The 26963-nt window shown below is 34.5% G+C and overlaps 1 protein-coding gene across 12 annotated transcripts in view; it reads right to left on the reverse strand.

The window, feature by feature from the left end:
* LOC106870506 (ras-specific guanine nucleotide-releasing factor RalGPS1) overlaps positions 1-26963 on the reverse strand; it is a 203746-nt gene that overhangs the window by 166852 nt on the left and 9931 nt on the right. For 3 of the 12 annotated variants that reach the window (XM_089360581.1, XM_089360560.1, XM_052971627.2), the window contains exon 1: positions 15161-15575. The exons of 8 other annotated variants lie outside the window; for them this stretch is intronic. The gene's annotated coding sequence lies outside the window, so the exon portion shown is untranslated. Of the gene's footprint in view, positions 1-15160; positions 15973-26963 lie in introns of those variants that run through there. One more of the 12 variants, XM_089360549.1, reaches the window with a different exon arrangement.

A 26963-nucleotide genomic window follows, 5' to 3' on the forward strand; every position in this document is an offset into this window, starting at 1 on the left:
TTCATTTTAAATGTTACAAAACAAACAAAATTTTAAAGAAACATAGTTAAACAAGGCAGTAAATATACTAAGATTCAAACAAAAGAAAACCAAGATTGAGTCTACTTTTTCAAAAGCTAGATGCTTTAAAAATCCTTTAAAAAGAAAATCTAACATTTAGAAGAGATTTTTTTTTTATATCTTCCAGACTACTTGTAATCAAATTATCAAAATACATTCAGCAGAAATTGTCAGAGTGGGAGCTTAAACCATTAATTTCAACAAGTAACACAAAATAATTTCAACTAGTATAAGTTTTCCCTGAACCGGATGGAAACAGATAAAAGTATTGGCTTAATTCAGGCAGAGTAAATTTGTGAGAAATGTTGCATGTACAAGACAGAGGAGGAGGAGGAGGAGGAAGAGGAGGTATATACAGGGAAAATATGTATGTGATGGACTCGACTTTCAACTCAGATTTCATCAGAGTGAACAGAAAAGTTTGTGGCAAAATGTAACAGAATTAAAAAATATTATGTATTAGAAATTTTCTTTTTCATTTTTTTTTTTTTTTTGTCATTTCTCAGAATTTTACTTCCTGTGACACTTTTTAAGAACAGATTTATATTGTTCAATTTGTTTCAAAACAAAACTGGAAATTGAATTCAAAAACTGAGAATGCTCTACAGAGTTACTAAATTAGGAATCCCAATGCCAAATTATCTGAAACAAATGCTTACTAAAAGATAATATATGAAATTATATCTGCTGTCAAATATGATATCAAGGATGTAAGCTTAAATCATGTAAACTTAGCTTCCAGACCAGACATTTGAAATCCAAGACAAATTAGGTGCCATGACTTAAATTTTTCTAATGACAGTATAATTATAAAAATATGAAAGAGAGAAATATTCAAAAACCTTTACCTAAAAATATGTATACAGCAATTAGCAAGATTTTTAAAGAATTCTTGGCTTGTTTTATGAAATAGGATTTAAAAAGGCTTAGAAATTAGTTTCATATTACTAACCTTCACTGGCATTTAATTTTCAGCCTCTTTCAAATATAGTAAAGAAAACATTTTTTAAAAGTAAATTTCCATTTCACTTTTGAGACCAAGGTACCTGAAACCAATTCAGGCTCAATGATACAAAACTTAATATTTTTAAGTGCTCATAATTAAATTTTTTAATTCAAATTAAGACCCCATTAGAATTTATATAAGGATCTTTTATAAAGATTAATTATATTCAAAAATTATCTCAAACAAATAGGTAATATATATGGTCAAGGCAAAAGCTAAAAATCTAGGTAAAAAAGAAAAAGAACAAAAGCAAGAAGGTTGTGTGTGTGTGTGTGTGTGTGTGTGTGTGTGTGTGTGTGTGTGCGTGCGTGCGTGCACCTTTCAGGAAGAAAAGAAAGAAATCCTTAGTTTTACATTAGTATTAAGTTCAAGCAAAGAACTAAAATTAAAATATCAACTTAGTATTCCACTAAGATGATATACTAAGTTGCACAAATGGAGGTAGAACCAATTAGTAAGGATGGTTTTAATTGTGTATTCCAAAGACAGAGAGCTTTTATAAAAAGAAGAAAGAAAAAAAGAGAACCCTGGATAATTCAGCTTCAACAACATAGCACAAGGAGTGAGAGAGGGGGAAGAGAGAGAGGAACAGAAAGAGAGAGAGAGAGACACACACACACACACAGAAGTAAAGATGCCCCCAAGTTATTACTATTGCAAGAGAGAGTTTTAACTATGTTAAGAATGTAGAATGAAAGAGAACATTTTAAAGATAGCCAAAGCAGATGATGAAAACAACTCAAAATTTTTAAGACTGGAAAAATAATTATAAAGTAATCTGTTACAGGTGGTGGCAGCTATTTGAAGAAAAGAAAACCCCAATAGATGATGGGTTTTTCAGGAAATAAAAAAAAGTATCCTTCTGGGTATACATGTATGAAACAACTGTTTAATGGAATACAGGTGCTGAAACCCTTCAAGAGGTGACCTTATTCCACAGATAAGAAACATTTAATATTAATAAAAAGCAAAGTCTTAGTTTTTCTTTCAAAGCCATCATTTTTACTAAATATGAAGAGAAATGTTTTATTCTAGCTTTGGAACAGGTACAAGTGAAATAAACAACAACAGAAGTTTCTGAAACCTAAACTTCCCTTTCAAAAGGTAAGAGTTAAATTGTATTTCAAATACACAAAGAGAAAGTTCTAAAATATAAACATAAATACATACACACACACACACACACACACACACACACACACACACTTTATTTAAAACAGTTTGACTCAATTCCATGCAATTTAAAGTTTTGCAGGATCCTAACATGAGCTCATCACTTTCAGACAACCGAAAGAGACAGGCTCCTGCTAGGATCTGGCAAAACTTTAAGTTTTGATATTAGGAAACCTAATTTAAGGCTTGGTCTTTAGTGACTTTCATATATACATACATATATATATATATATATATATATATATATATATATATATATATCCCTCTCTCTCTCTCTCTCTCTTTCGGAGAGGCACAAGCACATATACAGACATATACACATACGGCAGTAACTTCCGCCTACCAAATTCAATCACAAAGCTTCGGTCAGCTCGGGGCTATAGCAGAAGACACTTGCTCAAGGTGCCACGCAGTGGGACTGAACCCAAAACCATGTAGCTGAGAAGCAAGCTTCCTAACCACACAGCCATGCCCGCGCCTACAAAAGACCAACCCTTGAATTAGGTTTGCTAATATCAAAACATTCCAGCATGAATTTCAAACCACCAACGTCTACATTAATAGAAATGTTAAAGCCACATTTACTATTTGCCAACCATTTTCTTCACATAGAAGTATGTGTGTCTCTATCTCTTCTCAAGCTTTCTCACAAATTATGCCATCAAAATAGATTTGATGAACAAAAACACATGCTCTGCTTTTGGTAATTATACATGTATAGCTGCTTCTATTCTGATGAATAATAATTAAAAGTTAAAACTAGAATTCCTAATGAAATATTCTTTATATTAAATATTCAAGCTATATTGTCTTAAAAAATGGAAAGGACATATTGAATGATGCAATCCTAAATACATTCATTATAATCAGTAGCAGCATTTAGTATCCATTTTCCATGGTAGCATGGGTTCGATGGCTTGACTGGAAGAATGAAACAACACAGTAGCAATGAATGTACAAAGTAAATTAAAAAAATTAACATCAAAGAAAATGACTTAAGTATTTGCTCTTACATTAAAAAATAACATACTAAATGACATATGCAAATTGTTTTTACTGTTTAGACCAAGGCCAACCCTAATCTAGAAGATCTATAATCAAAAGCATTTCAAACTTGATCATCCTGTCTTTTTTTTTCAGATGATGGGTGGAAGTGATGAGAAGTGAGCGACACTTTTGGTGATTTGTTGTCCTCAAAAAGACTTGTCAAGCCAAATGAAATCATAGTCATGAACAGTACCGGTGACACATAAAAGGCACTAGTGCCGGTGATGCATAAAAGGCACTAGCACTGATGACGCATAAAAGGCACTAGCGCCAGTGGTGCTTAAAAGGCACTAGCACCAGTGGTGCATAAAAGACACTGGTGCCAGTGACGCCTAAAAGGCACTAGCCCCGGTGACAAATAAAAAGCACTAGCGCCGGTGACACATAAAAGGCACTAGTGCCAGTGACGCATAAAAGGCACTAGCATCAGTGGCACATAAAAGGCACTAGCACCGGTGGCGCATAAAAGGCACTAGCGCTGGTTACGCCTAAAAAGCACTAGTGCTGGTGACGCCTAAAAGGCACTAGCGCTGGTGACGCCTAAAAGGGACTAGTGCTGGTGACGCATAAAAGGCACTACTGCTGGCAACACATAAAAGGCAATCATGCCAGCGACACATAAAAGGCACTCAACTACACTCTTGGAGTGGTTGGGGTTAGGAAGGGCATCCAGCTGTAGAAACCAAGCCAAAATCAGACTGGAGACTGGTACAGCTCTCCAGCTTACCAGTTCCAATCAAACCATTTAACCCATGCTAGCATGAGAAACAGATGATGATAAAATCTAGAATCCCATTTTTTAAGACAATATGGTGTACTACGAGGGAGATGTGGCTGCTGTTTTGATGGCTCTTCAACAGATAGGAGACACCAAATGAGTAATGGTAGGTAGGTTGTTGGAGGGCCAAGTCAACAACCCAGTTTCAAATCCCTGTTGAGCCACTTCATTATATTTACTTCATGCTTACAAGTCTAGTCTAGTTATATATATATATATATATATATATATATATATTTATATATATGAAAATGGAGTCCCAATAGACTTGACATGATTTTCAATGGTGCCCATATGGCATGAAGCTTGCAGAATATTTTATTTCTTAGAATAATGAGATGTACAATATCAACCTCCATGCCAGCACACATACACCACACACATTATATATATATATATATATATATATATATATATATATATAGTTATTCATAGCAGGGATGCCTTTAATCAAGCAAGGCTAACCAGGGGCTAAACAATAATAATACCACTCAATACGAGCTCCATAAATATAACTGGTTAAACTTAATAAGATAAATGGATTTAAGAGCTGATAAACTAGATGAGTTTTTTTTAGAATATTTTTTGAAATGTTCACTTTTAAACTATAGGCATGGCTGTGTGATAAGATTGCTTCCCAACCACATGGTTCTGGCTTCAGTCCTACCGTGTGACACCTTGGGTAAGTATCTTCTACTATAGCCTCAGGCCAACCAAAGCTTGCGAATAGACTTGGTAGTTGGAAATTGAAAGAAGCCCATCATGTGTGTGTGTGTCTTTGTGTCTGTTTGTCCACCACCACTGCTTGGCAACTGGTGTTGGTTTGTTATGTCTCTGTAACTTAGCTGTTCAGCAAAAAGTCCGATAAAATAAGTACCAGATTCTGAAGAAAAATAAAAAGAGTACAGGGGTTGATTTGTTTGCCTAAAAATTCTTCAAAGTGGTGCTCCAGCATGGCTGCAGTTTAATGACTGAAACAAGTAAAAAAATAAAACACTAAAAGAATACTATTTTAGCTAGTCTTGACCAATTCCTTATCACAACATTCTTGAAAAGTTTGCAATAATCCCATCCTAGCTCATAGGTATTATAATCTCTGGTAACAGTTGAATATCATGCTTATGAATCTTTTTATTTATTTATAACCACAGAGAAAGGTGTTTAAGATTTGTGAACATCATGTCTCCTCAAAAGTTTGTCATTCCTTTTCAAATGTTGCATGCCCCACACACAAGTTTAGAATAAATAACACAGGTTGTAGTAAGTAGTGTGAAGACAAGAACTGATCTAAAAGAGCAAAAACAGAGACCTACTTCTGGTAAATATAGATACCTACCTATGCGAGTTTAGTTACATAGTACTATTGCTTGTTTGATGAGAGAGATAGAGGAAGTTATTGAAGTGCTTCAGCACAGATACTGGAAATAGGGTATGTAGACATACAATGAATTATAATAAAGCAGATGTAAGGCATTTGAGTTAAACCTTTCTTGTACATACAATAGTTCACACATCTGTGGTTTAACTATAATGATTATAATACCAGAGATTATGAAATGACAAACTACAGCTAATAGTTAATAAGATCAATCACATTATTATCCTTAGTTTTGCTGTCTTATTTAGATTACAACTCCAGCAATAACTACTTTGATCAACTTAACACAAACCATATTGATACATTTCATAAAGATGAAGAGCATATTTTGTTAGCTTTTTTTTACCTTTTGATTTTTTTTTAAAGGTAATCAATGCGTTCAATATTATTGAATTTCCAAACAGAATAACTTCATTTTGAGAATTAGGTACAAACTTTGTAAGAAAGCTATTGTCTTAAGGAAGGAAACATTAGGTAAATCTGGAAAAAAAAAAAAGTACAGTGAACATCATTCTTTTTTTTAATTGGGAGAGGAGGAAGGAGAGCAACACACAATGTTTTTTTGGAGGGGGGGTTCCATTATAAGTAGGGGAAAAAGAGGAAGTTACATTAGGATCAAAGTAGAGACCTGATCCAAATGTTTGGAACAGAGTAGACTCTGCTAAACACACCTAATATCCTGGTGGTGGTGTTAGTCTGAATAAACTGAATAAGTCTACCACTCAAGAGACACACTACCTGATAGGTTCCCATATTTTCCATCTACCTAATTCTACTCCCAAGGCTTATTGCAAGATGCTGCATAGCAGGATTGAACCTAGCACCATGAGATTTCAAAGCAAGCTTCTTACCAATCCACATTGAGCTGCGACTAAGCAACCATAACAACAGCAGCAACAAAATGATTTCAAGAATATAGAGAAGAAAAAATGACTGGTATCGAAAATTTCAAAGTCTATTAATCCATAAAACTGATATTGACAATTTATGAACACAAATCATTCAACTGAGCGACTGAGTCAGCTTTGACATTCAGTGAGGCAATTCTGAAAGTCAACTCTACAGTATATTCAGTGAATTACATTAAGCAACAACAGCCAATATATATATAATTTGATTACAATGACAGCATTGCAACCATAACAACCTCAATAATTATATGAAGCATCCTGTTAGCAGTAGGAAGAAGTAGTAATACGCTCACATTTAACCTTTCCTTCATATGGGTCGTACTGGGTCAATCAATTTTACATTCTTGATAAAGTCATTGAATTATAAATTAATCAAGAAAGCCATTCTACATATTAATTTTTATCTCCAAATATATAAAGTTTATTTATTCAAAGCTTCTCTTTCTCTTTCTGAGTTGACAGGTTACATATATTCCTTTATTATTTAACTTGTTTCAGACACAGAAGTACAGCCATGCTAGGGACACAGTTTGTAAAGATTTTAGTCAACTAAATTGATCTCAGACACTTATTCTATAAGTCTCTCTTATGATGAACAGTTAAGTTGTACATAAACAAATACATACTAGTTGCCAAGCAATGAGAGAAAAACACAATCATACACAAAATACCCATTCACATGGAAACATACACACACACACACACACACACACACACACACACACACACATAAAATCATCATCATCATTTAACACCTGTTTTCCATGCTGGTGTAGGTAGGACAGCTTGACATGAGCCGGCAAGCCAGAGGGCTGCAGCAGTCACCAGTTGTCTGTCCTAACATGGCTTCAACAAATGGATGCCCTTCCTAATGCCAACCATTTGAGTATACTGGGTGCTTGTTATATGGTGTCAGAATGAATGCTTTTTACATGACAACACCAAATAATATATATATACAGAGTGTGATGGGTAAATCATCGTCATTTTATATTTTTAATTTCATGCATGCACATTGTTTGTTCTTGATGTTGTCGACTACACAATATGGTAGGGTCAGTTGGACACCGTCTGTGAAAAAAAAAAGCACTAAACTGAAGGCAAGGATTATGGCAGCATTCACCAGCTTAAACAAGGAGACCATCCAGAAGAGTTGCAAGAGATTCCAAAGTTGTCTGGAGGCTGTGGTTGAAGCCATTGGCAATTTTATTGAATAAATTTACTCTTTAGTATTTCAAGATATTTTTTTATATAATTTTGGTAAATATATCTTTTAAAATGAGATGTCAGTGTTATTTTCATTTTTGCATCATTTAGACAGTTTATTCACTGCACCCTGTAAGTATGTAGTTTAGTTCACTGATGATCCAAATGAATAAGCTGCATAAGTTCTATAATTGGTTATCTGTTAGGTTCCAAGTTCACAGCTGAAGCAAGGTTCCGTAGTAGGCTTCCAAGTTAGCAGATATATATGAAAGGAAGATGAACAACAAAACCAAGGCAGGACGAGTATCTCAGGTCATTTAGAATATTTAATTAGAGAAGGTGAATCAAAAAATGGAGAAGAATATTTCTCCATTTTTTGATTCACCTTACTTTGATTGAATATTCTAAATGACCGGAGATGCTCATCCTGCCTTGGTTTTGTTGTCCATTTTCTTTTAATATATATGCAGCAGTCTGCTGCATAGTTTCCATCTATAGAAATCACTGACAAGGCAGTGGTCATCCTACAGTTAAGATAGAAGATACTTGCCCCAAGTGTAGTAGGAATGAACCTGAAATCACAGTTGCAAAGGGAACTTCTTTAACCAACCATACAGCCACATGTGTGCGTGTGTGTGTGTAAATGTATTCAGACATTGAAAAAAAAAAGGTATTGATGCATCATAGTTGTAATAATGCATGCATATGCATGTATGTGCATGCACATGAATAAGCATATGCACACCCACTTAAAGAAAAAAACCTAGAAATAAAAATTTTATCTGAAGAAAAGAAAATGATTCCATTAGCAATCAAAATGGCATGATTGGAATATTTTTCTTTTGAAATATATCTATCAAATTATTTAAAAATTAATAAAAAATAAAAAGAAACATAAACTAGAAACTTTGTTTTTTTTTTTTGTTCTTTTTCTGACAATATGAAATACCAGAGCAAATAAGAACTGTTAACACCAAAATTGGCATGTTTCCTCGTTATATACAAAAAAACATTGACAAGAGTCTTTATATTTACATTAACGAAAGCAAAGCATTTTTCACAACTGAACTATAGGTTAATCTTTGTGTTTGTTTTCATGTGCATGAGTAGTACTGCATAATCCTAGTCACTGGGAGAGACGGGGGGAGAGGAGGAGCAGCAGAAGAGAAAGAAGGGAGGGGCAATATATGATGTGATGTTCTGTGAACTCTAATAACATAAGTCACTGACGCAACAAATCAACTCATGTAATCATCTGTACTGAATTCAAAGAACAAAATGTGTTGTGAATGCTTCAGATTATAACAATATAATAATAATAATAACAACAACTATAAGGATAACCACTGCAATAAATAATGGTAATAAAATAAGAACAAGAATAATGACGCTAACAGCAAGAGCAATAACATGAACAACAATCGAAAACAAGAATAACAACACAAAACAACAAGAATATGATTCCTAAGAGGAAATGCACAAAACCAGAAATTGGAGGAGAGTTGGAGAAAAAGGAATGTAGTCAACTGAATTAATCCCAGTATATGCTTCACTGATACTATATTTTATCAACCCTTAAAAAGATGAAAAGCAAAATCAACTTCAACAGAATCTGAACCCAGACCATAGAGCCAATATTCAATTAACACAAGGCGTTTTTTCGGGCACTCTACTAGCGCTGCCACATGCACAGTACAATAACAATAATTCTTTCTACTATCAATACAGCCTAAAATTTTGGTGGAAAAGGTTAGTTGATTCCATTGATCCCAGTGCTTTTATTGGTACTTATTTTATTGAGCCCAAAAGGATGAAAGGCAAAGTCAACTTAGGTGGAATTTGAACTCAGAACAAAACCGGAAGAAACGCCACTAAGCTTTTGTCCAGTACAGTAATGATTCAGCCAGCTCACCACCTTTGCTATAATAATAACACTGAAAATTGTTTCTAACATGCATGAGGCCGTGAATTTTGAGGGGAGTAATATTAATTGATCATATCAACCCCAGTCCTAGACTAGTGCTTTATTTTCTTGAAGCCAGAGAAATAAACGGCAAAGTCAACCTTGGCAGGATTCGAAATCAGAATGTAAAGAAGAGGAAGAAACATTGTAAGGCTTTTGATCCAATGCTATAACAAATCTGCTAAAATAAAGATTTCCTGTATTTTATGTTTATCATTAATAATAATAATAATAATAATAATAATAATCCTTTCTATTAAACACACAAGGCCTGAAATTGAGGGGTGAGGGGCTAGTCGATTACATCAACCCCAGCGACATTTGAACATGTAGACAGGCAAGAAGCTGCCAAGCATTTTGTTCAGCACACTATTGATTCAGCCAGCTTGCCACCTTAATAATGATGATAATAACGATAATGATGATACTAGTACTACTACCACTACTACTACTACTACTACTACTACTACTACTACTAATAATAATAATAATAATATACTAATAATAATAATAATAATAATAATAATAATAATAATAATAATAATAATAATAATAATAATAATAATAATAGTTTAAAATTTTAGTAGAGCCAGCAATTTTAGGAGAAGGGATAAGTTAATGTTATCGACCCCAGTGCTCAACTGGTACTTATTTCATCAACCCCAAAAGGATAAAAGGCAAAGTCAACCTCAGCAGAATTTGAACTCAGAATGTAAAGACAGACAAAATGCCACAATGCATTTTGTCAGGCAAGCTAACACGATTCTGTCAGCTTGCTGCCATAAGAATAATAATAATCCTTTATACTATAGACATGACATAAGGCCTGAAAATTTGGGGGAGAATGCTGGTTGATTATATTGACACCAGTTCACAGGTAGGACTTCTTTTATCAACCCTGAGAGGATGAAAAGCAACATCAACCTCAGTGGCATTTGAACTCAGAACATGAAGACAGACAAAATGCCATTAAGCATTTTGACCAGCATGCTAACAATTCTGCCAGCTTGTCACAATAATAACAATAATAATTAAAATAATAATAAATCATAAAAGAAATCTTGAGCAGAAGGCAAGGATGAATTATATGGGTTCTGGTATCTACGCAGTAAATAAACACAAAAACAATTTATAACTAAAGAGCAAAAATTTTCTCAATTATGATTCACTAAATAGTATGGGTAGCCAAGGACATCACTCTATAATCAAGATCACCCAGTCCTCCCCTAGGACAATATGGTATAAAGGAAAAAGGAAGAAAGAAAATGAATCCACAATTTTGACAAAAGGTAATTATAACTTCAATTTTTTCCTGCTACCTTTAGAAAATATCTTTCAGTGCAAACCAACTTTTCCTAGCGCCAACTCGATGTGCCTCAGTGATTAACACTGATACAGAAGCCATTAGTTCAAGCCTTTGCAATGCATGTTTAATTTTTCCTTAGCTTTGTTCTCTCCAAGATAACCTAGTTATAAAATAAGTATCGCTCTGAATCAACAAAACAGCCTTTGGAGTAGTCGCCAGACCTGCTAGAAATAGCAACCAAAACAACCTCATAATTCTCTACACTCTTAAAAAAAAGAGAACACAGGACAGTGTTTGAACAAGATAGAGTTAGATGTACAAGCCAATGGAACAAACAGGGGTAGCACACCTTTGATCATAAGTCAACTCCATGACAGCTAACCTGGGTCAAACAACACTATATTACTAAATAATATGAGAAGGCACACAGCTTAGTGGTTAGGGAATTGGACTCATGGTCGTAAGATTGTAGTTTCAATTCCTGGACCAGGCAATGTGTTGCATTCTGGAGCAAAACACTTCATTTCACATTACTCCAGTTCAGTCAGCTGGTAAAAATGAGTAATCCTGTGACAGATCAGAAAGGAATATATATAAACGCCAGAGAAACTAGCCAACTTCTACTATAGTTCCAGGCAGACCAATGCCTTGTGAAGGAATTTGGTAGGCAGAAACTGCAGGGAGGCCATCGTATGTGTGTGTATGTATGCGTGCATGTGTGTAAATACATGTGAATGCTGCTATTTCATGCTCATCACTGGTTGAGCAAAGCAGTGGTGAGGTTGACATTCCTTGTTGATATTTTCTTTCAAAGACATCTAGAATTTTTTTAAAACTCCCTTATCTGAAAGCAGCTATGGGTTGACAACATGAAGTTGCAAAATGCTGCCTCCAATAATTCCCAATCCAAACCTTTGCTGGCATGGGGAAATTGACATCAGATGAAGGAACAAATAGACAACCTTTTATTCTTCAACTACAGAAGTTTAAATTACTACAAGATTAAACTTGAAACACATCCTAATTTTTTAATTGAACCTACTTCAACTATTCTACACTCTATGTCACTCACATATTCAGTGGTGTGAAAGGCCAGACCTGACCAGTCTGAAGATAAAACAGGTAGAATATTTTGGCCAGATATGTCCAGTTTAAATACAAAAGGGTTAATTAGTGTAAATTCTTTAAGTTTAAATATATCTATTTATTTATAGATGGATAGATAGATAGATACACACACATACACAAATATATATACATGCATACATACACACATTATATATCAATATAAATATCTATGCATACACATACATACATATTGCATTCCAAAATGTGGTGTGCTTCGCTGTTGATTTACAATGATCTGATGTAATTGATCCCCTCTTTTTTTACATACAAAGATATATAATCACATGCATCCACACGTGCAGATATAGGTAAACAAATATTATATACTAGCAGAAATACCCGGCTTTGCCCGGGTTAAAGAGAATAATGAAATCTAAAAACACTGTCTAGACTACTCAACCCTCAACTGTTAGTAGCTACGATACCATATTTCTACATTAATAACTCTCCAATCCATGCCAACATGGAACATAGACATTAAGTGGAATGCCAGTCTCTCATCTGGGAAGGCCTTGAAATCAATGTTACCAACTGGGGACTATGTTTGTCGCAGTGATAATAAAAAGACTCAAAGGAGGTCTGCAACAAAATAATTTTACTCAACACTTTGCAAGTGAATCAGTGGAGGCAAAGATGCGTCTCATTTACTTGACAATTTATGCACCACATTGCAGAAATCACAATGTAAGTATATCTGAAAGGGTAGTCTTACACTGTTGTACCGTTGAATTACAAATAATGCTCATCTGTTATGTTTGGGTTAAAATTTCATCAACATCAAAAATATATGAATTTTCATGGGAGTTATGGCCGTTATGCATAGAATATAATTTCCAAATTTCATAAAGATCCGTTCAGTACTTTTGACGTAGTTTTGGATAAGAAAACAAATGACTAATGTGTGTGTTTGTGTGCATGTGTATGTGTGTGATGGGTGTATATATGTATAGATATCTGTATGCATGTATATATATGTATATATGTGTACATATTACATGTACATCTATATATATATATATACATCTACACATGTATACATATACATGTATGCATATAGATCTATATCTATATATATATCTATACATATATGTGTACATATACATCTATATGTATACATATACATCTCTCTGTCTCTGTCTCTGTCTCTCTCTCTCTCTCTCTCTCTCTCTCTCTCTGAAAGTATCTGTCATTACAGTATCAAAATGTGATTGTTTCAGTTAGTGGAATAGTTTCATTTTTAAAGTGAAAGTATTTGACATGAGTGTTTTTGTTTCACTTTTGACACGTAATACTTAAATAGTGGAGGAGATATTATGTTGCCGTGGGCTCGAACTCTGCAAGAAGTTAAACATTCTTTTTGACTAAAACACAACTGGAACCCTAAGTAAGGCATCTGTAAAATTTGAATGAAATTGGTTGCGTAGTTCTCGAGTTTTAGGGATTCACACACACACACACACACACACACACACACAGACACACATTCTCATTTTTATATATATAGATATATAAGTCCACTCTGTGGAGTGGTCGGCTTTAGGAAGAGCATCAGCCGTAAAATCCCTGCCAAAACACAGTAGCCTGGGGTAGTCTTCTACCTGGCCAGCTCCTGTCAACTGTCCTACCCATGCATGTGTGGAAGATGGCCATTAAAAGATGATGATGATGATGACACACACATACAGACACATGTACATACATATGTAATATACACATACGCATATGTACATATGTATACACACACACATGCATACATATGTATACACTCGTGCATACATATGCATACATACATGTATACATGTACACACACACACATGCATACACATGTATACGCACACATATGTACACACACATGTATACATACACACATATACATATACAGATATGTATACACGCACATATGCAAACATGTATACACGTATGCACACATGTATACACGTGTGTATTTGTGTGCATATGTGTGTATTCATAAATGTGCATATGTGCATGCACATGTGTACACACACTTGCATATATATGTACACACACACACACACACACACACACACACACACACACATGTACATATCTATAGACACACACTATGCCAAAGGAACACATGCTTACATTCAGAGACATAGCTCTGACAGTGAATTATAAAATCCCAAAGCATAAAGAAAATAATTAATGCAATGAAACATTTCTCAATTACGATAAATTTGAGTTTTGAAAAATTTACAGAGAACTAAAATTCCACAAATGAAGTAGTACAAAAATAAAATAAGTTATGGTCCACCTACAAAATGAGTATGAAAAAAATTATTTATGATAAATACAAGAAAGCACTTCATGTATAAAGAATATTTAGAAAACTCCTTGAAAAGAGTGAAAAATATTCCAGGGTACTTATTTAAAAATATCTTATATTACTTGTGGTGAGCTGGCAGAATTGTTAACACATCAGGCAAAATGCTTAGTAGCATTTCATCCATCTTATGTTCCAAGTTCAAATTCCACTAAGGTTGACTTTGTCTTACATCCTTTCAGGGTCCATAAAATAAGTACCAGTTGAACACTAGGGTCAATGTAATCAGCTTACCCCTTCCCCAACATTGCTGGCTTTGTGCCAAAATTTTAAATCATTATTATCTCAGCTTTTATTTCACTGTACTAAATAGATTCAAAAATACAATATTTCATATATCAACACTCTGGAATAAATATTTATTAGTTTATTCTCATTGAATTTCCTAAAAACCATTCACACATATAGTGTTATCTTGTGAAAAATATATTATTGTGTGTGTGTGTGTGTGTGTGTGTGTGTGTGTGTGTGTGTGTGTACACAGATGTATGTTTGTAACTTTACTCAATTTTCCCTATAATGGTTTCTTTCAACAAGCCTAATGTTTCAATAGGAAAGGGTGTAGTCAATTGGGTCAACTTTGGCATATATGATACTAATACTTGTGACCCAAGAGGTATGAAAATGGTACTGGTCCCACCCTATAAACAAAATACACTGGAATTCATAAAGTTTATTTTTCTTTCAATTCTGTCATTTTAAGACCATAAAAGATTAATGAATCTACCCTTACACTAAAAATTGGGTATCAGCTTTAGCCTAAACTCAGATTACTGTTATATAGATCACTTTGTTATCTCAATATTGCTACAAAAGACAACAGTAGAATGGTAGAATCATTAGAATATTGTATATAATACCTTATAGTGTCTAGTTACATCCCTTTTGCATTCTGATGTTAAATCCCGCTGGTGTTGACGTTGCTTTCCATTCTTCTGAGGATTTAAGGGGTTGATATAATGAACTATACCCTCTCTACAGAAATGTGTGGTTTTGTTTGTAAGTTAGAAATCCTTGTTGCTGAAAAAGACATTTTCCTTTCATCAAAGCTGAACTTTAAAAGCTGCTAGCTTAACACAGTTATTGAACATGACAGTGAAATTAAATACCAACATAGTATTATAAAATATAAGTCTCATATTCTGTGTTACATAATTACTGTTATACACTGTCATAGTCTCTAAAGGAATACTAAAGACTTGTTGCATGATAAAATATCAGTCTTTTTCTTTTCTTTCCTGCTTGCTTTAATATGTATATTATTGATTTATACATAAAAGTACAAAGGCTGCAAGCAATATATATATATATATATATATATATATATACACACACACACATACATAGAAACTTACATGCATACATATATTTTTGAAGCAGAGGCCTCACTCTTTTACTACTCTAAGTAGAGACAGAGTGAAGTCTTAACTTCAAATAAATGAATAAACTCCAGGACATGTATTGATTGAATTTTTTTTTTTTTTCTTGTTTGTAAATCCAAATACACAGAAGCACACACAGCTGTGAACACCTATACAAAATCGAATTAAAAACACGCCACATCTTGTACCAAGTAAAGCATTCATGCATAAAAGAGCTGCTTCAATTATGTACATAGTATTTAGAAATAAAATAAACATCTTCCATTTCTAATGTACAACAGTAAAGTACCACACCCTATTTTCTGCATTGTATATGCTGCCACATTTACCAAAGACTGGTCTAAACCATGCAACTACATAAGATTGAAGGAATATGCAATATCTGATTGCAACAACTGTATGTGTTAACTAGGGCAACAAGCCCATACCTAATAGTTTCATACAGCTGGCTTTATTTATTAACTGTACCTATTTGTTAGTGGAAAAGAGTACAATACATACATTAGACTTCACACACTTTTAATCTAAGCATAAAACCAGTGAAGGAGTCTCTGTATAGTCACGCAACCTGCTAGAAACAGCAGCCAAATCTCCCTACCATCTTAGAAAGAAAGAGAACATTGAATAATGTAAGTCAATATAAACTATGGCTGAGATAGAAAAAATAAATGAGTTGTGTTGGTCATTGTTGGAATGCTTCTGATCATAAGTTTGCTTGATCAGGGGCTCAATTCATATTACCTGCAATACAACAGAAATAAACCTTATGCTCAAATCACCACAAAATATCCACAAAGCTCACAGGAATCTGAGAAAGCATATTGAAACGGATTCTTTCTTTCTTTCTTCCTATTTTTTTCTCTACTAATAAAAGAAAAAAGGCAACAAATCAAAACAGCTCTGTGTTTGAACACTGGGGATATACACAACTACATGGAGATGAAAAGTGGATTGTAACAATTGAACAACAATGCTGTTACTCCAACAAAAGAGTAAGAAAGATAACGCGATTGAAGTAAAAGACTGAGGAACAAAACAAAAGAAAACAAGCTGGAAGAAGAATAGCAAGAGAGGATATAGGCAGACCAGCATTTTCTGTAGAAGAAATTATGAGATTGTATAAAGTAATGCGGGTATTAAGAGAGGGGGGGGGGGGGTAAAAGAAAAAAATTCTTCTGAGCGGCAATTTCCTAGAATGAATTTTGGTGAACAACCATTTGATATTAAAAATAAAAGGAGAGAAATTCTTCTTCAAGAAACAATATATTTAATAGAAAATACATAGAAACAACAACAGCATAAGCACCACAGGACTTTCAACCTCTTAATATCAATTCCATTCAACAATCCTTTGAAGAGTTCCAATGAAAGTTGTTGAGAAAGAATAGTGTAGTAATAAACCTGAATGTGCCAACAGTAGCAAAAACAGCAGAGTAATTCCACAAATGTGACTACTGGAATATTGGAGATTTTGTTTACCATATAATAGAGAGTTCAACTATTCCCATCACCAAGAAAAAAGTAATGCAACAGACCCATATCTTTACAGAAATATCACAAAAAGTAATGCAAACAACAGATTGTTATCTGGAAGACTAGATGACAGAATATTGGAACAATAAGATCTTTTATCTCTGTCTTTTACTTGTTTCAGTTATTGAACTGCGACCATGCTGGGGCACCACCTTGAAGAGTTTTATTTATCAAATAGACCAACAGCAGTACTTATTTTTTAAATCTGGAACTTATTTTATCAGTCTCTCTTGATGAACCACTAAATTAGAGACATAAACAAACCAACATTGGTCAAGTGGTTGGGGAGGACAAACACACACACATATATACATACATACATATATATATCTCCTCTTTAGCAGCACACCTGTTTCAGTCCTCATTCTGGTTAACTCTCTCCCTCTCTCTCACTATTTCTTTCTTTCTCTCCCTCTGACTGGGTAACCATGTACACCCTCTACAGCAAGACACATGTTTCTGTCTCTCTGTCTCTGTCACACTCTAATTTTCCATCATCTGACACAAGATCACCTCTGCCTATGCCCCCTCTCCACTCAAAAATTCCTTGTCTTGAGAGTTACTTGGTGACCCTGTTAGTGCAGGTGCCACTTAAAAAGCACCTAGTTCACACTGTAAAATCATTGGTATTTGGAAGGGCATCCAGCTGTAATAATCATACCAAAACTGACCTCGCTTGTGCTGGTGCCATGTAAAAAGCACTCCATCAACTCTGTTGGGTGGTTGGCATCAGGACAGGCATCCAGCCAGAAAAACATTGGCAAAACAAACACAGAAGTTTGGTGTAGTCTTCTGCCTGGCCAGCTCCTGTCAAACCATCCAACCCATGCCAGCATGGAAGGCAGACATTAAACGATGATGATGACAACAACATATATAAGATGGGCTTCCACACAGCTTTTGTCCACCAAATCACTCACAAGGCATTGATCAGTCTGGGTCTACAACAGAAGACACTCACCTAAGGTATTGCACCCCAAAATCACATGGTTGCAAAGCAAGTTTCCTAGCAAAATAGCCATGCCTGTACCTATAAAAAAAATTAAAACATCTGGCTCTCTCAACATACAACCATAATTGAAAGTTCAAAGGGCATGAAATATGTCACTGTTATTATTTAACCTAGATCAAGCAGACCTATAATCAAACATGTACCACATGTGACCACAATTTATGTCAAGGACTACATTATTTCCTCTTTTCAAGCTAGCAGGCCGTGACTGAGGAAAACCCTGTAGTACAATCAGTAATATGGTTGCCTGAAAGAAGGAGTGCATTGAGAGAATTTGCGGAGCATCAGACAAAATACCTGAGGTTCAAATAATTGATCCTTAATGGTTGTACCCTTCGTAGGTATAGCCCAATAATAAAAATCAGCTAAAAAAAATGCTGTCTGGATAAACACAAACAGTAAAATATTCCACTTTGTTAAACCCTGGTGCATTTAATGCCAACTTTTTCTTCCTGAAATTCATCAAACACATTTTGCAGGCGCTAAGATGAATCTGTAGTTAACCCTTTTGTTACCATATTTCTATTGAAATATGTTGCCTTTGTTTCAATTAATTCAAGAAATAACAGAGAATTTAATAAAATAACTTTATCGTTATTTTGATTGAGGTTTGAAACATAAATTGAAATGAAATTTTTTGTTCAGGATTTTAATTTAGATCACTTTAAAATGAATTTTGTATCATAGAAGCAGGAGCGATTTCAGGCAGGTTGGAATCGAAAGGATAAACTAAAGAATGGAATTGTTCTTCAATACAATCAGACTCATTCAAAATAATGCATTTAACTCTTTCATGACCACAATTTAAATGCTATAAACTGCCCATGTTTCAATTAATCCTTTATTTAATCAAGGATTTGCAAGAATTTAGTAAACTATTTCCTCCATTATTAAACTAGTGTTCACAAAATGTTCATACATAAAGTCACGAGGGAAATGCTTAAACTTAAATATAATCTGTTTAAAACAAATAGTTCTTGTATCATAGGACCAATAGTGATCTCAAATGGGTTGTTATCAAAAAGGATTTTAACAAAGTCTCCTCTATTTCTTCATCAGGTTTAAAACTAAGCATTCACAGTTAGTAGGTTATAGGAAGTTGGGTTGATACTGGAATTCATCTATATGAAAATGGAGGAAGTTGCTACTTCTTTGTTATAGACAGAAGCAAAAAAAAATGGTTTAGTAAACCAGGAAGTGTCTTTTAGTATCAGATATAGATACACTATTTAATGGTGTTCAGCTCTAAGCTCTAGCTCAACTTTGATCAGGTAGACTTATGCACAAATATATTCTAGTTATGATCGTGGTATCTTTTGTCAGTAATGACACTACATTATTGTGTCCTTCCCTTTTTATGGCAGTGGAATGTGATTTAAAGGAGATTTGACTGTTATTTCTAGAAGAATAAATAATCACGCAGCAGTTCATTTAATGGCACATGTGTGTGTGCATGCACTGTGGTTAGGCTAAAATCTAGAAAATACCATTCAATTAATATGTGAATATACATTCTTCAATCCACAGTAACACTGTGGTAAGTTAACTTCCAGAGCAGAATATTACTGAAAACATGATTAAACACTGTACTTTGTACCTGTTAAAGGAATATAGTTCTAAATAACTGCTAAGAACAAGCCAAGAAAGACTGAACATTGAACCCATCAAATGTATTTAAAACTCTAGTGATAGTAGCAAGTTGTTATTTAGCCTCTCCCCAACACAGCCAGTCTTGACTGAGCAGAATACAATCGAATGTTCCAGTCTTGACTACCCAATATTTCTCTCTATCAGGACTATATTGTCCACAGTGTACCCTCTGGAAAGAAAAGGGTGGTTGTTTTTTTTTTATTTATTTAAGCTATTAAGATGTGATTTGAGGGAGGTTTGGCTTCTATTTCTAGCGAGTCAAGTAATAGTATAAAGACTCTCTCAGATAATTTCACAAGATATCATACTTGGAGACTTAAAACAAATAATAGTCACTACCCTTGTATAATTTAAACGTGAATATATAAAGGGTACAGACCCCTTCAGTCATAAACGACCATGTGATTACACCTAGAAAGTTCCCCTCCTAAGTACAAGACCAGTAGTCACCCATGCATGTCTGTCAACTGCAATGTTTGTTTATTCACATTATTTTCAATTAATCATACATTATCTCGTAGCTTTAAGCTCTCAATGGTGTGATTGTCTATTTTTAGAATGACACTGTAGGGTAGGTGTGAGAGGCTGGATCTGGATGGTTTGAAAATCAGGCAGGTAGAATATTTTGGCTGGATATGGTCAGATAAAGGGTTAATACATGAATGTAGACATACACACACACACACACACACACACACACATATATATAAGCACACACAAGTATACACACATACATGTATATATATACACACACACACAAGTATATGCACGCATGAACACACATATATGCCTGAGTGCACAGACACACACAAATGAACACACATTTTTTTCATAAATATACCAAAATAAAATATTAGTAGCCTACATGTGTGTATGATTATAGAGATTCCAAATGTATCAAGATGATAGTGTTGTTGTTGTTGTTTAGCCCTAGGCCAACCCTGATCAAGCAAACCTATGATCGAAAGCATTCCAACCATAACTACCCCATCAATCTAATGTTTTGAAGACTGTAGGGTTTGGTCTGATTGAGATTTCACTGCTATTTCTAGTCCCCCTCACTGGATTGTGCTTAAAAAAAAAAACAGAATTAAAACCAAAATGAAGCAAGAACAACAACAAACAACATTTGATGTACTCCTTCCTCAACTTGATAAAAACACCTAGTGATAGTCTGGATTTCTTAAGTAGAACAGTAGTGTTTGAATAATATGGAAAAGGAGACTAAAGCAGTGAAAGAGATTTATTTGCAAGAGGTCCAGGAAACTATGGCAGAAATTCAGTCTAGCAAAGTCTGACAAATAGGATAGGATATCTTGAGTTTATAATTGGAATGTCAAGAACTAGGTGGAGAGAAGGGGCAAATTGAAAGAGAGAAAGTATCTGAAGTAAGGCAGGGGTGAATGGAATGAAAGGGGAAGAGAAAAGGGGGAGAAATATACACGCACATGTAGAAGTGAGAGGAGAGGAATCGAAAAAAAATATAGGGCGAAGCACAGAAATGTTTAAAAGGATTCGACTCTAGACAGAAACTGATAATTTTCCACCTTTGTAGATCGCAGATAAACAGATTGGCATCTTCGAGTGAGGAAACCTGAGAAAGAAAAATGTTTAAAGTATTGTATGTGTATGTTTGCGTGTATTTGCATGATTAAAAAGAGAAAGCTAAATTGATTATTAATCAATTTAAGTGTTCCAGCTGCAAGAATAATTATGTAAGTATATTAGCACATATGCTAATGTACGTGCCATGTTTGTGTACAAATGTGAATATACGTGTATGTCATTTACGTCATCACACACACACACACATATATGTACATACACACAGTTCAGAACATAATTGTTCAACAGTAAAACAAAACATATCGAAATAAGCATAGCAGAATGCTAAATATGTCAAAATATATCTGAATTCTGTAAAACTACATGCACACATAACCTGAAAGTTTCTATATAGTTGCTCAACCAACTCAAAATAGAAGCCAAAGAGAAGGACACATTAGATATTGTCATCAACAGCAGCATTTTATGTCTGCTTTTCCATGCTGGTATGGGTTGGACAGTTTTTCTGAGGCAGTCTTTTTTTAAAAATCAGAGGCACTTCTAGTCTCCAACTATTTTAAATACATCTTACAACATGCAGGGATACAGAATATCTATTCTAAAACTGGGATACAGTCTAAAAAAAAAAATAGATAGATAAACAAGATGGTCACAACTGGAACATATTTGATCACTGGTCTGCCTTATAATAGATGACCTGGGACTAAACCACAACAAAAACAATCCATCAGTCATAAAGAAAATTCAAAGCAGTCAGTTTCCTAGTTTCTAACACCTAAGTATTAGTCACTTTTTGACTATGATAATAACTATATGAGGAACTAGAGAGAGAGAGAGAGACAGTCTCTGTGGTCATTCATTCAAACTGAAAGTATTAGCAGCCCAATCTCTCTCTCATTACATTCTAACATCTTTAATTTTTTATCTGTTTCAATCATGAGACTACAGCCATGCTGGGGCACTGCTGTGAAGAATTTTTAGTCAAATGAATCGACCCTAATACTTATTTTTTCTAAGACAGGTACTTATTTTATCTGTCTCTTTTGCCAAACTGCTAAGTTATGGGTACACAAACACACCAACACCAGTTGTCAAGGGGTGATCAGGGGATAGACCAAAGATACACACACACATACATATGACAGTCTTCTCTCAGTTTTTATCAACCAAATCCACTCACAAGGCTATAGAAAACACTTGCCCACATTGCTATGCAGTAGGACTGAACTTGGAACCATGTGGTTGGGAAGCAAGCCTTTTATCACACAGCCATGCCTGTGCCTAATAAAAGAATATGTTGTATAATGTATTTCTAAATATTACTTCAAGATTATCTGAACAAAATGATTAGACAGACATGACTGAAATATTCTTGAAACTACAGATCTGTTCAATCAGGGCTGACAAAGAATAAAAACAATTACAGCATGGGATCTACTTTTTGATTCCTTTTTAAAGAATTTTTAATATTTTAGTCAATAATGCTCATTGCAAATTCATAACCGTTGTATCTTACCTTTGCCTTCTCTTAAATGTAGGATTTATAATTATGTGAGAAATCATTATTATTATTATTATTATTATTATTATTATTATTATTGGCAAAAACTGGTAGAGCAACAGAGCAACTTTTTTTGCAGTATTTATTTATCATTGTCTGTGCTTTGAATTCAAATCCAACCAGTGTTGAATTAACTTTCCTCAATCCAGGAGGTCAATGATGAAATAAGATATCTCAAGGACCACTGGATGGATTCAGATGAAACTTTCAGGGATGTTTGGCCTCATGACTGACACAAACTGATTAGATTTGGGGATTGATCTGAAACCAGAAAAGGATTCTGGTTTATTTTTCCTGTTTTTTTACTTAATTTTTGAGAGTGGTCGGGTTCGTTTTTAGTATTCTCATTTGTGAGAGCAGTTAAGTTTATTTCAGATATTCTCATTTTAAAAATCATCTCCGGCTAATATTGAGAGGATGTTGGTGTTGCCTTGGTGGAGGTTTGCACTCTCTGAGTGCTCTTGTTATTATTAGAAAGAGTATAAGGTTATAGAAGACACTTGCCCACATTGCTATGCAGAACCATTAGCATGCTGGACAAAATGCTTAGTAGAATTTTTCATCTTTACATTCTGAGTTCAAATCCCGGCATCCTTTCAAGGTCAATAAAATGAGTACCAGTCAAGAATTAGGATCAATGTCATCATCTATCTCCATTTCCCAAACTTGCTGGCCTTCTACCAAAATCTGAAACCATCAATTTTAGAAAGGGTGATCAATCAGTAGAGCACTGCATAAAGTACCTAACAATATTTCATTGCACCACCCAATGTTCTGAGTTCAAATCCTGTCGAAGTTGACTTTGCCATTCATCCTTTTAAGATAATGAAATGCAGTACCAATCAACAAAATGTCTCCTCATCCAAAATGTCTGCCTTTGTGGCTATATCAGGAACCATAAACATCATCATCATCATATAGAGGGAATGGTAGATATAATGCAATATTTAATTTTTAAAATACAGTGGAATCAAAGAAATAATAAAGCTTGCAAGCTTGAATTTAAATACATTTAGAATATTTAATTTCATACTGGTACTGTCTATGTTCTAAATTGTCTCAGTCAACCATGTTCATTTATCTCCCCAAGGTCAGTAAGATTAAACACTAGCATTATATTTAGACTTGATTCAACCAAGCATCATCATCATCATAAACCTAACCATCATCATCATCATTCAACTGCAGTAGTAGACAACCACAACCCTCCTCTACTCATTGCAGCATTCATTATTAATTGTGGTCCCAAGGCAACAAGCTGGCATAATCATTTGTGGTTTCATAGCATTCTTCATATTATGGTTTCATAGCATTTCTTCCCACTCTTTACATTCCGAGTTCAAATCCTGCCAAGGTTAACTCTGCCTTTAATCCTTTTGGGGGTCAATAAAATAAGTACCTGTCAAGTACTGGGTCAATGTAATTGATTTGTCCCTTCCCCTGAACATTGCTGGCCTTGTACCGAAATAGAAACAATTATTGTTGTCCCATGGTTGTGTGATTAGCTCTGGCTATCAGGAGTATTTTAATTCCTAAACAGAATATAATGTCGGTGACAGAGTTTGCTCTAGCACTAGCTACTATTCTGTTTACTTTTTCTTTGTTCTTTTCAGTCTTGCATGTTAAATGGCAACCTCACAAGTACTGGTGTCATATAAAAAGCAACCAGTGCACTCTGTAAAGTGGTTGGCATTAGGAAGGGCATTCAACCATAGAAAGCATGCCAAAGATAACACTGGAGCTTAATGCAGCCCTGCAGCTAGCAGGTTCCCTGTTAAACTGCCATACCCATGCCAACATGGAAAATGGATGCTAAATGATGATGATGAACATAAAAGCCAGAACAGATACCACATAACATCTAGCTTGACATTAACAATTCTGCCAATCTATCAACCTAGACTGGCACTCAATTCACCCCAAAAGAATGGAAAATAAACCTTGACTTTTGTGGGATTTGAACTTGGAATGCAAAGAGCAGCAACAAATACCACAATGCATTCTATGCAATGCTCTATCAACTCTGCCAATTCACTGCCTTCAATTAAATAAACTCTTCCAAATAAACTTTGTGGTGATGTGCCAACTTCATTCCTCATTATTATAGAATTCTTCATTTTTATAAAAGCTAGTTAGCTGCGGAGATTGGTAGAGAGCCAAACAAAATGTCTCGGAGTATACATTCATTCACACCATTTTTACATTCCAAATTCAAGCCTCCACAGAGACCAATTCTACCAGTCGTCTTTCCAAGGTCAAAAAATTTAGTACCAGTAAACATACAGAAAGGGGTCATGGGGTAATGTCAGAAATCAGTATTTACATGTATACCACATTTCAATTGATTTGATCCCTCTCACCTCTGATCATTATCAGATTTTTCTTCTCTAAGTTTATAACATAGTCCAAAACAGAAACTGAACTGGAAACCATTATATCTTAAATGAGGGCAATAAGATTCTTACACATTAAGCCACTGTTACAAGCAGCTTTTAAAATTCCTACTTAGCAATCTTAGAAGTTGATGTTTGGTACCAAGACAATTCTGATCAAAACATATGTTAAAAAGCATTACAACCAGACCCATCTCATCTTTTTTAGGGGTAAGTAAGATTACATTATCCAAGAAGTCCTTCCTTTTTCTAAGACAGCATGGTTTGATTTAAGAGAGATTTTGCTGCTGTTTCAATATACTGAAGCTCTCTCATTGATTCAAGCATTGTTTGAAGCCTCTGGCAATACTGAACATCAGACAAGTTGTCTCATAAAAACAATCAATAATTAACAGTATTTTCAATCATTTCTTGTCTAACACCAATATGTTGCAAAGATCTCAGAATATACACCAAGAGTTTTCTGACAAAGTAATGCTTACATCATCAAAAACAATTAACTCTGAACTAATTGCAGATGCAATACACTGTTATCATAGCATTTACCCAGATGTTTGCTTATACACTAGCAACAAGGAACGCAACATTCACATTTGTAAAATAACAAAAGTGAAAATAGATAGAACAGATTATGAACTATGGTTAAATACACAAGATAGACAAACACACTGAGTAACTGATTAGTGAGTCAGTGTTCAATTTAAGATCTTGTGTTAATTATATAGAAAACAAGTAAGGGATTAGAAGTCAGTTCAAAATAAATTGCAGCTACTACAAGATATTTGCATCACCTCCACCTCACCATCAAGACAGTGTGTAAAGCTCACTTTTAAAATAGCTTTTCTCTTTCTCTCTCTCTTTTTCTTTGAAATTTCATTTGTTGGTAATGTCTTGGTACATTTAAAGATTTGAACAACCATTTTGCAACCACATGACTCACAGTTCAATCTCACTGTTCATCACCTTGGGCAAGCACCTTCTACTTTAGCCTTGGGTTTGTTGACCAATATTTTGTGAGTAGAATTCAATGAGTGAAAACTGCAGACAAGCCCATTGTGTATCTTTCTTTCTTTCTCTTACTTTCTTGCTTTTTTCCTATTTTTCTCCCTCTAACCAAACCTCCAAAACTTCACCACACACACACATACATATTCATACATATATGTACAAGCACATTTAGATAACAAAAGAACATTCTCTTCCAGATTTATATACAAACACACACACACACACACACACGTATGTATGTATGTATGTATGTATGTATGCATGCATGCATGCATGCATGTACATATCATTTAAAATACACAGTGTTTAAATGTGAACAACTAATAGTTTCAGGATGTGGAAACAACAATTCGACAGATTTATACAACATCCCTTGTGTCTAACAACAATCTTTCAGATGTATATGTGAGCCTCACTGAGGAAATCACAAAGAATCAGATGTGGCAACTTGCTGTACTTGATAAGATGCATCAAGCTAAGAAAAATCACTGTCTTCCACACATACAGGCTTGACCTTTCAGGTGCCAGTTCAACACACACACATATATCTTAGGAGCA

The sequence above is a fragment of the Octopus bimaculoides genome, chromosome 1 (assembly GCF_046866305.1).
Source record: "Octopus bimaculoides isolate indiv1 chromosome 1, ASM4686630v1, whole genome shotgun sequence".
Lineage (NCBI taxonomy): Eukaryota > Metazoa > Mollusca > Cephalopoda > Octopoda > Octopodidae > Octopus > Octopus bimaculoides.